The sequence below is a fragment of the Marmota flaviventris genome, chromosome X (genome assembly GCF_047511675.1).
Source record: "Marmota flaviventris isolate mMarFla1 chromosome X, mMarFla1.hap1, whole genome shotgun sequence".
In the NCBI taxonomy this organism is placed as follows: Eukaryota; Metazoa; Chordata; class Mammalia; order Rodentia; family Sciuridae; genus Marmota; species Marmota flaviventris.
The window spans coordinates 88,404,347-88,413,791 of record NC_092518.1 but is presented as its reverse complement, the minus strand read 5'-3'; the positions used below and the strand labels follow the sequence as shown (position 1 = coordinate 88,413,791).

Genomic DNA, 9,445 nt, shown 5'->3' with positions numbered 1-9,445 from the left:
ATGGTATGAAAGTTTGTGTCACCTCAAAACTTGTAGTTTGAACTTAATCTCCAATCTCATAGAATTAAAAGGTGGGATATTTGGGAACTGACTAGGTCATGAGGGCAGAGCACTATAAAAACTCGGCCTCTTGGGCTAGGGTTGTAGCTCAGTGGTAGTGCACTTGCCAAACATGCATGAGGCACTGGGTTCAATTCTTAGCACCATATAAAAATAAAAATAAATAAAATAATGTTTCATCAACAATTAAACAAATAATAATTAGGCCTCTTGTAAAGTCTGAGGAAGCTGTTTGCCCTTTCTGCCGTGAGGACAAAAGATGCTGTTTATAAACCAGAGATTGAAACACCAAATCTGCCAGCATATTTATCTTGAACTTGAACATATTTATCCTCAAGAACTTGGCATGGTGGCACATGCCTGAAATCGCAAGTGCTTGGGAGACTGAAGCTGAAGGATCACAAGTCAAAGGCTAGCCTGGGCAATTTAGTAAGATCCTGTCTCAAAATAAAATTATAAAAAGGGCTATAGGGGATGTATCTTAGTGATAAGAGGGCATGAGGCCCTGAGTTCAATCCCTGGTATGACCGAAAACAAACAAACAAATACACACACACACACACACACACACAAAGGAAAAGCAACAATAAAAAAAAAAAAAAAAACGAAAAGAAAATCTGTCAGAGCCAGGCGTGGTTGTGCATGCCTGTAATCCCAGTGACTCAGAAGATGGAGGCAGGGGGATCGCAAGTTCAAAACCAGCCTCAGCAATTTAGCAAGGTGCTGGGAGCCATTAGACAAGTAGGTATGACAATTTCCTTGCCAGCGTACCCCATGTTGCTTAGTGGAAGGACTCGTGGAAATAGGACATTTTGCAGTGACATTGCATGTAGGTGACCTTGCTCAAGGACCAGGGCGGATTAGGGTGTTCCCGGTTTAGGATAATTGGGTTCCAGGTTTAAGATTATTCCTGCTGGGAATAGGGCGTATCCTGCTGCCTGAGTTCCCCTTGAGTTCTCATGGGATTCAGACAGTATTTTTTGGGAGATAGAAGCCCAGTGGAGGTGGATTTGGGCAGAGAACGTGGATTTCCCCAGAACGTGATTGTAGACGGCTGGTGTGAGTTCGGGAATAAAGAGTTGCTGTTTGAATCTACAAGCTGTGTGGTGGCTCGTGATTTGTGCCCAGCCAGACTGCGGCAGCAAGGCCCTAAGCAACTTATGAGATCCTGTCTCAAAGTAAAAAATAAAAAGTGTTGGGGATGTGGCTCAGGGGTAAATCACCTCTGGATTTCATCCCCAGGACCAAAACAAAACAAATAAGAAATAAATTTCTGTAGCTAATAAGCTACCCAGTTTATGATATTTTGGTGTAGCAGCCTGAAATATGACAGAGTTAGTTTTACTTTTTTCTTTCTGACCTGGGTGCCTTTTTTCTTGCCTAACTTTCCATGGCAGAACCTCTAGTGCAATGTTAAATAGAAGTGGAAGGATTATTTTCTATGTTCATATATGAATACATGACAAGTGAAACTCCACAGCATGTGCACTCACAAGATTGGATCCTAATTAGAATAAGTTATACTCCATATATGTACAATATGTCAAAATACACTCTACTGTCATGTATATCTAAAAAGAATTTTTAAAAAACTGATGAAAGTTAAAAAAAATAAAAAAGAAAAACTAGAGAGATTAGACATACTTGCCTTGTTCCCGATCTTAAGAGGAAAGTACACAGAAGAATATGTTCTTAGGTTTTTTTTTTTGTTGTTGTTGTTGTTTGGTGTTGTTGTTTTACTGTGAGATGTCATTTTCATTCAGGAATTAGGGGAGATTCAAGTCATATAGAGTCCTACTCTAAAATCTTCACACCTGCCTTTCTAGGATGTACATTGTCCTGTATAGTCTCTTCTTGGTTTCTTCAGTTAAGTCAAAACTGTATGTTCCTCCTTTCCCCCATGTATTTTTGCTTCCTAGTGTATTTCATATATTAATTTCCTTGCTGTAAAATGCTACTTTGGTTTTTAAATTTGGAATCACCAAGTTGTAAAGATATATATTTCTACCTGACAAGTATAGTACTGGTGGACTTTCAAGTTGAGAAGAGTAAATTGATAATTTATATTTATTTTTAAAATTAAATTAATCCTTTATAAGTGTTTTTTTTTAAGGAGTTAGTCCTTGACCACTAGTTTGATACCATCTGCATTTTAGGTGACCTGCTTCACCAGCATGCTTGTCACTCTCTATGACTAACTGCTTAAGTGCTTATAATGGAAGAAATTGCTTTTCTACATAACTTCATGTTGGTGGGGTTATTTAGTATATAATGTCCATCAAACCCCTGTCTCTGGCTTTTTGAAGAGTTGCTCGGATGACAGTTATTTTCTATCATCTTTGACTGTCAAGAGTAGAATTAAATATAATAGACTCAGATCTATAGAAAAGAGCTTTACTCCTTCACATGGAAAGTGCAAGACATAAAACATTGAACCAGAGATGATGCACATACAAGTCTGTGATAAAATGACATCTTTTTGAAGTCTATCCCTAGAGAACTCTACAGGCTTTCAAGTGTCCAAGTTGGTGTGGGGAAAAGAATTTAAGGCATAATTTAAAATATAAAAGGTGCCTGAGCCTCTTCTCAAAAAGAAGTTGAATCTCTAATTATGTTTTTCATTGAGGCCTGCACTTAGAGATTAGAAACATTAGGTTCTGAAAGCTTTTATTACCACATGCCATAACCAGATAACATGCCCAGTTATTTCCAGCCATTCAGTTTTTGTTTTGATTGAGTAGATCACTCTAACCCCCAAATTCTTAAGATCTTTGGGAAAATCTGAATAATTTTAAACCATTATGTTCAAACCTGTACTGGTTCCTTTTCTCCAAAACTAATTGTTTTAGAGTATAGTGAAATTTATCTTGACACTCTTTTTTTTTTTATGGTAATAGGGGTTGAACCAGGGACACTTTACCACTGAGCTACTCCCCAGTACTTTTTGTTTATTTATTTATTTATTTATTTATTGAGACATGGTCTCTTTAAGTTGCCCAGGCTGGACTTGAACATGTAATCCTCCTTCCTCAGCCTCCCGAGTTGCTGGGATTACAGGCCTGTGCCTGGCCTCAACACATTTTTAAGCATGTACTACATTAATTTGCATAGCCTTTAAGAAAAAAAAGAACTCTATGAGGATTCATTTAAAATCTAACAGTTGGTGCAGTGATTCTAATCCCAGCTATTCAGGAGGCCAAGGCAGGAGGATCATAAATTCAAGGCCAGCCTCAGCAACTTAGTGAACACCTGTCTTAAAATAACAAGGGCTGGGGATGTAGCTCTGTGGTAGAGCTCCCAGGGTTCAATTCTCGGTATTGGAAACAATAACAACAATATTTATGAGGCAAAAGAATTCATACTTTAAAGGTGTATAAGGAAAATCAACTGCTATTTTGACCCCAGTTATGTCCCCCAAAATGCTCTTGATTTGAATCATAAGGCAAAATACATTCTTCATAATAATGCAAGATGAGTTCATACATTCATCATTTTCTAAATGTGCAAATGACGGTTGCTGCTGGAAGATAGGAGGCACTTTTCCATTCTTCAGTACATTGACATTAGTACCAGCAGCCTAAGAAATAGAATCCAGCTGAGAGTTGACTGTTCTGCTTCCAGCCAATCTTACAGTCTTTTAAAACAGGTCAGTCAGTATTTGCAATTTTCACAGGGTGAATTGCTTGCCAAGTTCTGGCATTCACTTGTCTTTTTGAGAAAAAGTATGCCTAAAGGGTACTTAATGATCTTTTGCCAAGAAGTGATTTTTTTGTTGTTTCTGGATTACAGATTTGACGATATTTTTTTTCCTCCTTCATACCTTCCTTACTCTCTTTATTGCCCTTCCCTTTCCCTTCCTTTCTTTCTTTCCCCCACCCTCTCTCTCTTTCTCTCTCTCTTTTCTTCATCCTGGGGATCTAATAACCCAGGTACTCACGCACACTAGGCAAGCCCTCAATCACTGATCTACTAACCCAGCCTTTTAATTTTTATTTGTGAGAGAGGGTCTTGCCAAGTTGCCAGGCTGTCAGACATACATTCTGAACAACCCTTATAAATTGAGAGCTCTTCAGCAAGACTGATCCTTAGCTGTCCCATCTCTTTGTTTTGTTTCTGGGATTGAAGCCCACTTCTTAACTGCCTCTGTCATTCTTCCATTTACTCTAGCTGTTCCCTGTCCTGCCTGTGCCCCCACCCCCTCATCAGGAGTTAAACCCAGGGGCACTTAACCACTGAGCTGCATCCCTAGCCCTATTTATTTATTTATTTTAATTTTGAGACAAGATCTCAACTAAATTGCTTATGGCAAATCTCAAGCTTGTGAGCCTCCCACCTCAGCCTCCCAAGTTGCTAAGATTACAGGTAAGTGCCACTGCACCCAGTTTTTCATCTCATTTTTGTCTCACAAGTGTGATCTAGTCCTGAAGGTTCCTGTTTTACAGGTGGAGCTGCCTGGCCTCCGCTTGCAGGAATCTCAGAGCATTCATCTCCTGGATCTTAGCCTGGTTTTTCATGGAACTTTTTTTCTTTCTTTTCCAGAAGCCACAGCAGCTGAGGCCCATATACTTCTTCCAGGGCCTGGAAGATTTTCAAACCACAGTCTCTTCTGGAGAAATTACCTGTCCCTCTGACTTGCAGCTGCTTCTAATTGTTGCAGCTTCTCCATCTGCTTCTGATAAGCATCCTGGAGCTGGGCTGGGTCCCCCAAGTACTGGACTGCACATGCAGTCAGTGCTTCCCAGAAGTCCACAAACTGCTGATGGCACTACTGCTGGTAGTATTAGGCACACATTCCTTGGTAACTTTTAATAGCCCCTGCTTGACCTGCAGGATCTTCTCTTAGCTGACAAAACTGTCCAGTTCTCTCTGGACAGGGCACCATTTGTAGGGGCCAAAATGTCCCAATGTACTTGCTGCACCTCCTGCAGAGCTGATTCATGGAACAGCATAAGCTTATGGATGGGCTGATCTCTCTCCTCTTCCAGCTGTATTATACTTGCACATGCTGCTAGAAATGGCCCTCTGCCAGTTCCAGGTCCTCCATGCTCAGGTTCTCCTCTGTGCTGGGGCTCAGTACTGCTCTGTGGCTCTCCTTAGGATAAGATTTCTACTCCCTTGCAACAGTCTCCCCCTCACAAACAATCTGCCCTGGGCTCAGGCTTTTTGCTGGCTCCACAGACTGCTCCACAAATGGTACCACATCTGGTTTCATGGTCTTCTTCCCATACCGCATCTCCCCCTGGACTACAGGCCCTTTCATGTACAGTACCTCCTTTGGCTGCCTGGTCTCTTCAATGTACAGTGCCTCCTCTGGCTTCTCAGTCTCTTCCACATATGTCTCTTCAAAGTCACCAGTGGAACAAGGCAGAGAATGTCTTCTAGGTTCATGGTTCCCTCCAAAGATTGAGTAGTTTCAGGTTCAAGGTCTTGGCCTCATTAAGAGATTCAAAGTTCTCCTGGAGAATTGTCCTCTGATCTTATTTCCTAGGCCTGGGCAGCACTGTCCTCACTGTGCTAGGGCTCTGGATGGCCATGGTTGCACAATCCCATGCTCAGCAGGTGTGTTATCAATAGCTGGCTTGTCCACTGCTATTCCAGTGCCTACCCTGCCACCCTACTAACTGCATTGAATACCAGGTCCCTCTGTACTATATGTGATTCATGATCCCTTTACTTATTTATTTACTCTGGCTTCAGGTTACCATTGGTAGTCATTTCTTTTATCAAATATTGTTCTTAATATTGTCCCAAATTTCTCCAAGTTTCTGTACATTTTTCTTTAGCTTTTTGTTCTTGGATGTTCAGATTGCATGATCTCTATCAGTCTAGCTTTCAAGTCACTAATTCTTTTGTCAGTTCAAATCTACTATTGAATTTCTCATTTTAGTCATCGTACAGTTCAATTCCATAATTTCGGTTTTTATGATTTTCTGCTTTTATTAATATTCTGTATTTGAACATCCTCCTCCTCTACTTCTTCATTGAGGTTTCCTTTTGTTCTGTGAACATATTATGAAGCTGAAGTTCCCTGAAAAAACCATAAGTTTATTAAAGTACCTACAGAATGTTTGACCCTGGCTGGGTAGAACATCATGTTTCTGGAGAGATGGAACATTGTAGACTGAGAGTCAAAGTTATCTTGGGCTATCCTAAGCCATTTAGAAAAATAGCCATTTACTTTTAACCTTTGTATCTGACCTAATATTCCCATGACTATAAGTAATCCTCTCAGATTAGGTTTAGCAGACCTCAAACTTCCATCAACCCCAAAGCTAAGAATGCTATAATGTCTGAAACCTTCAGCAAAGATTTCCCTGCTTTGCTGTAGCCCTGACATAGGACAGCAGAAAAATAGGTAGAAAGAAGACAGAGAAGGAAAGAGAGACTGTAGCTTTTAATCTAAAAACTCCATGAACTCTCTTCATTCCTCAGGCCTGTTTTCTTCCAAGCCTGAATTCTTAAAAGTTCTAATAAGTTTTAGAGCACTGTAAGTCCAGATAATTGGTGCCTATATGCCTTGTTAGCTTACAGAATGTATTTTAGACTGATTAAAAGGAAGAGAGAGAGAGAGAGAGAGAGAGAGAGAGAGAGAGAGAATCTCATGATATGTTACAGTCTAAGTGCTATTAACTAAATAATGTCAACCTAAAGATTCTGAGAAAAACCAGGTCACTGTGACCCACTCTGCTCCATGATCAAAAGAATGGAACTCATTATGCTGATGTCACCCCACATACCTCTCATGCTCACCATTTACAAAGTATCCTTTAAAAGAACTCTGAGACCCCAAAAGCATGTCTCACTCTCTAGCACCCTCACCCTCTCCCTTTGAGTACATGTCCTGCTCTATTGATTGCTTTCCTGAATAAATCTTTATTTGTGCTTCTTTTGACTCATTCTGAAATTCCTTTCTGCAGCATCAGTCAAGAACCTGCCAGCACTGAGTTAAGGTTCCTTTTTCCCTTTGGGAAATTCTTCAGACCCCATCCAGTGACACCCCCACCAAGTATTTGACTAATGCATTGACTTATGACTTTCTTTGTTCTTTCGCTATAAAAATTCATGTAACCTCTTTTCATTTAGGAACACATCATTCAGGGAACTTGAATCTACATTCCCAGGCAATGGCCACTCATATTTAGCTCAGAACAAACTGCTTGTTTCAATTAAAACAGAATTGCTATTTTATGTCTTGACATGTATAATACGTACTTTAAAGTTTTTGTTAAATCTATCATCTGGTCACTTTGTCAGGCAATATCTATTGTTTGCTTTTCCTGGTATATGCGTCATACTTCCCTATTTCTTTACAAATATCACTGATTTTTTTTTTTTTTTGGTTGGAAACTGAACATTGTAAATAATATGGAAGTTCTGGGTACTGGTTCTGCCTTACCCATCTGGGTCTTGTTATTGTTACTTCCATGTTTATTTGTTTAGTGACTAACTGGATTATTTTAGTAAAATCTATGTCCACACATAGTGTGAAGTTCTTTGTTACTCTTCTTCGGAATGCACAGTTTTGGCTATGCCCACAGTCACCCTAGGATTAGGGTAGTTTTGGCAGGGCTTTCTTTGATAGTCTTTTCCCTGACCACACCCAACTGTTAAACTCCACTAATTGCCTAATTGTTCTGTTGTTTTCAACTATGCCTTGAGGCATACATTGTTCTACCAAATGAGATTTTTTTCTGATCCCAGGAGGAGTCTTCCCAGCTTTCCCTTTCTGGATTGTCACTGGCAGTTAGCAGGTCTATAGTTTAGTCTATATCTCTAATGAATTTACCAAGGTCCTCTCAACTGTCTTTCACAATGTGTGATATTTTCAGGCACTACGTCTTTTTTTTTCTTGGTGTCTGAACACATTTATTAAAATAGACAAATGAATTGCTAAGTCAGTAGTCAAAATGAGAGAACTTGGAAACTTTCTCAGGAGAGGACCTGATTAAAAATATGGAACGCTTCACGAATTTGCATGTCATCCTTGAGCAGGGGTCATGCTAATCTTCTCTGTATTGTTCCAATTTTAGTATATGTGCTGCCAAAGTGAGCATTGGGCACTACTTCTGACACTAAATGTGTAGTTGTTTTTCAACACCAACCAATTGTCTAATTCTCTGATAACAATTTTATGTCCTCTAATTCTTTCTAATTATGACACTAAAATCAGCAAAGGTCTGTACACACTAGGACATAAATTCCTTAAATAACAAAGTTTTAAGTGGTCTTTCAGAAAAATCCTCCAGACTCCACTCACGGATGGTTTGGAATTGACTTTTCAAGAAGGGACATGTGCAGAAGAAGCCAATGACCTTTTAACATCTCAAGCTCAAAATCCCCTGTGCAAAACTCCCTGAAATGAAACATACAATCTGTGAAGAGTCATGACCACCATCTATGCTTGTGTAAAAGAACCCTAAACCTGCTGTCTTCTTACATCCAGTCAATAAGTGGCTTCTCCCCTCTCCCTTTTTATAAATTCTCCCACTAACAACTGATCAAGGAGATAGATTCGAGCTCATTTTTAGCTCCTGGCCCTTCTACCCATTGATCATGTGTGTGTGTGTGTGTGTGTGTGTGTGTGAGTTGTGTGTGTGTATATATATGTGTGTGTGTGTGTGTGTGTGTATAATATATACATAACAGTTTCTTTGTCCATTCATCTATTGAAGGGCATCTAGGTTGGTTCCACAGTTTGGCTATTGTGAATTGTGCTGCTATGAACATTGATGTGGCTGTGTCACTGCAGTATGCTGTTTTTAAGTCCTTTGGGTATAGACCGAGGAGTGGGATAGCTGGGTCAAGTGGTGGTTCCATTCCAAGTTTTCTAAGGAATCTCCATACTGCTTTCCTAAGTGGTTGCATCAATTTGCAGTATTACCAGCAATGTATGAGCAAAACTTTTCCCCCACATCCTCACCAAAATTTATTGTTGTCTGTATTCTTTTTTGAAAATATTTTGCTTTATTTGTAGCTAGGCACAATACCTTTATTTTATTTGTATGTGGTGCTGAGGATCGAACCCAGCGCCCCGCACATGCTAGGTGAATGCTCTACCACTGAGCCACAACCCCAGCCCTGTTGTGTGTATTCTTGATAACTGCCATTCTGACAGGCATGAGATGAAATCTTAGAGTAGTCTTGATTTGCATTTGTCTAATTACTAGAGATGTTGTTCATTTTTTTCATTTATTTGTTGATCAATTGTATATCTTCTGAGAAGTGTCTGTTCAGCTCCTTTGCCCATTTATTGATCGGGTTGTTTGTTTGGAGTTAAGATTTTTTTTTAATTTTTTATTGTTGGTTGTTCAAAATATTACATAGCTCTTGATATATCATATTTCACACTTTGATTCAAGTGGGTTATGAGCTCCCATTTTTACCC

General features: G+C 39.6%; 1 non-coding gene and 1 pseudogene across 1 annotated transcript; both read right to left on the bottom strand.

The window, feature by feature from the left end:
- Positions 1 to 3,799: 3,799 nt before the first annotated feature.
- LOC114091682 (syncoilin-like) lies at positions 3,800 to 6,804 on the bottom strand (annotated as a pseudogene).
- A 1,203-nt stretch (positions 6,805 to 8,007) lies between these two features.
- Positions 8,008 to 8,114, bottom strand: LOC114092284 (U6 spliceosomal RNA). The gene has a single exon (XR_003582670.1). It is a non-coding gene; the product is annotated as a U6 spliceosomal RNA (small nuclear RNA).
- Positions 8,115 to 9,445: the final 1,331 nt, after the last annotated feature.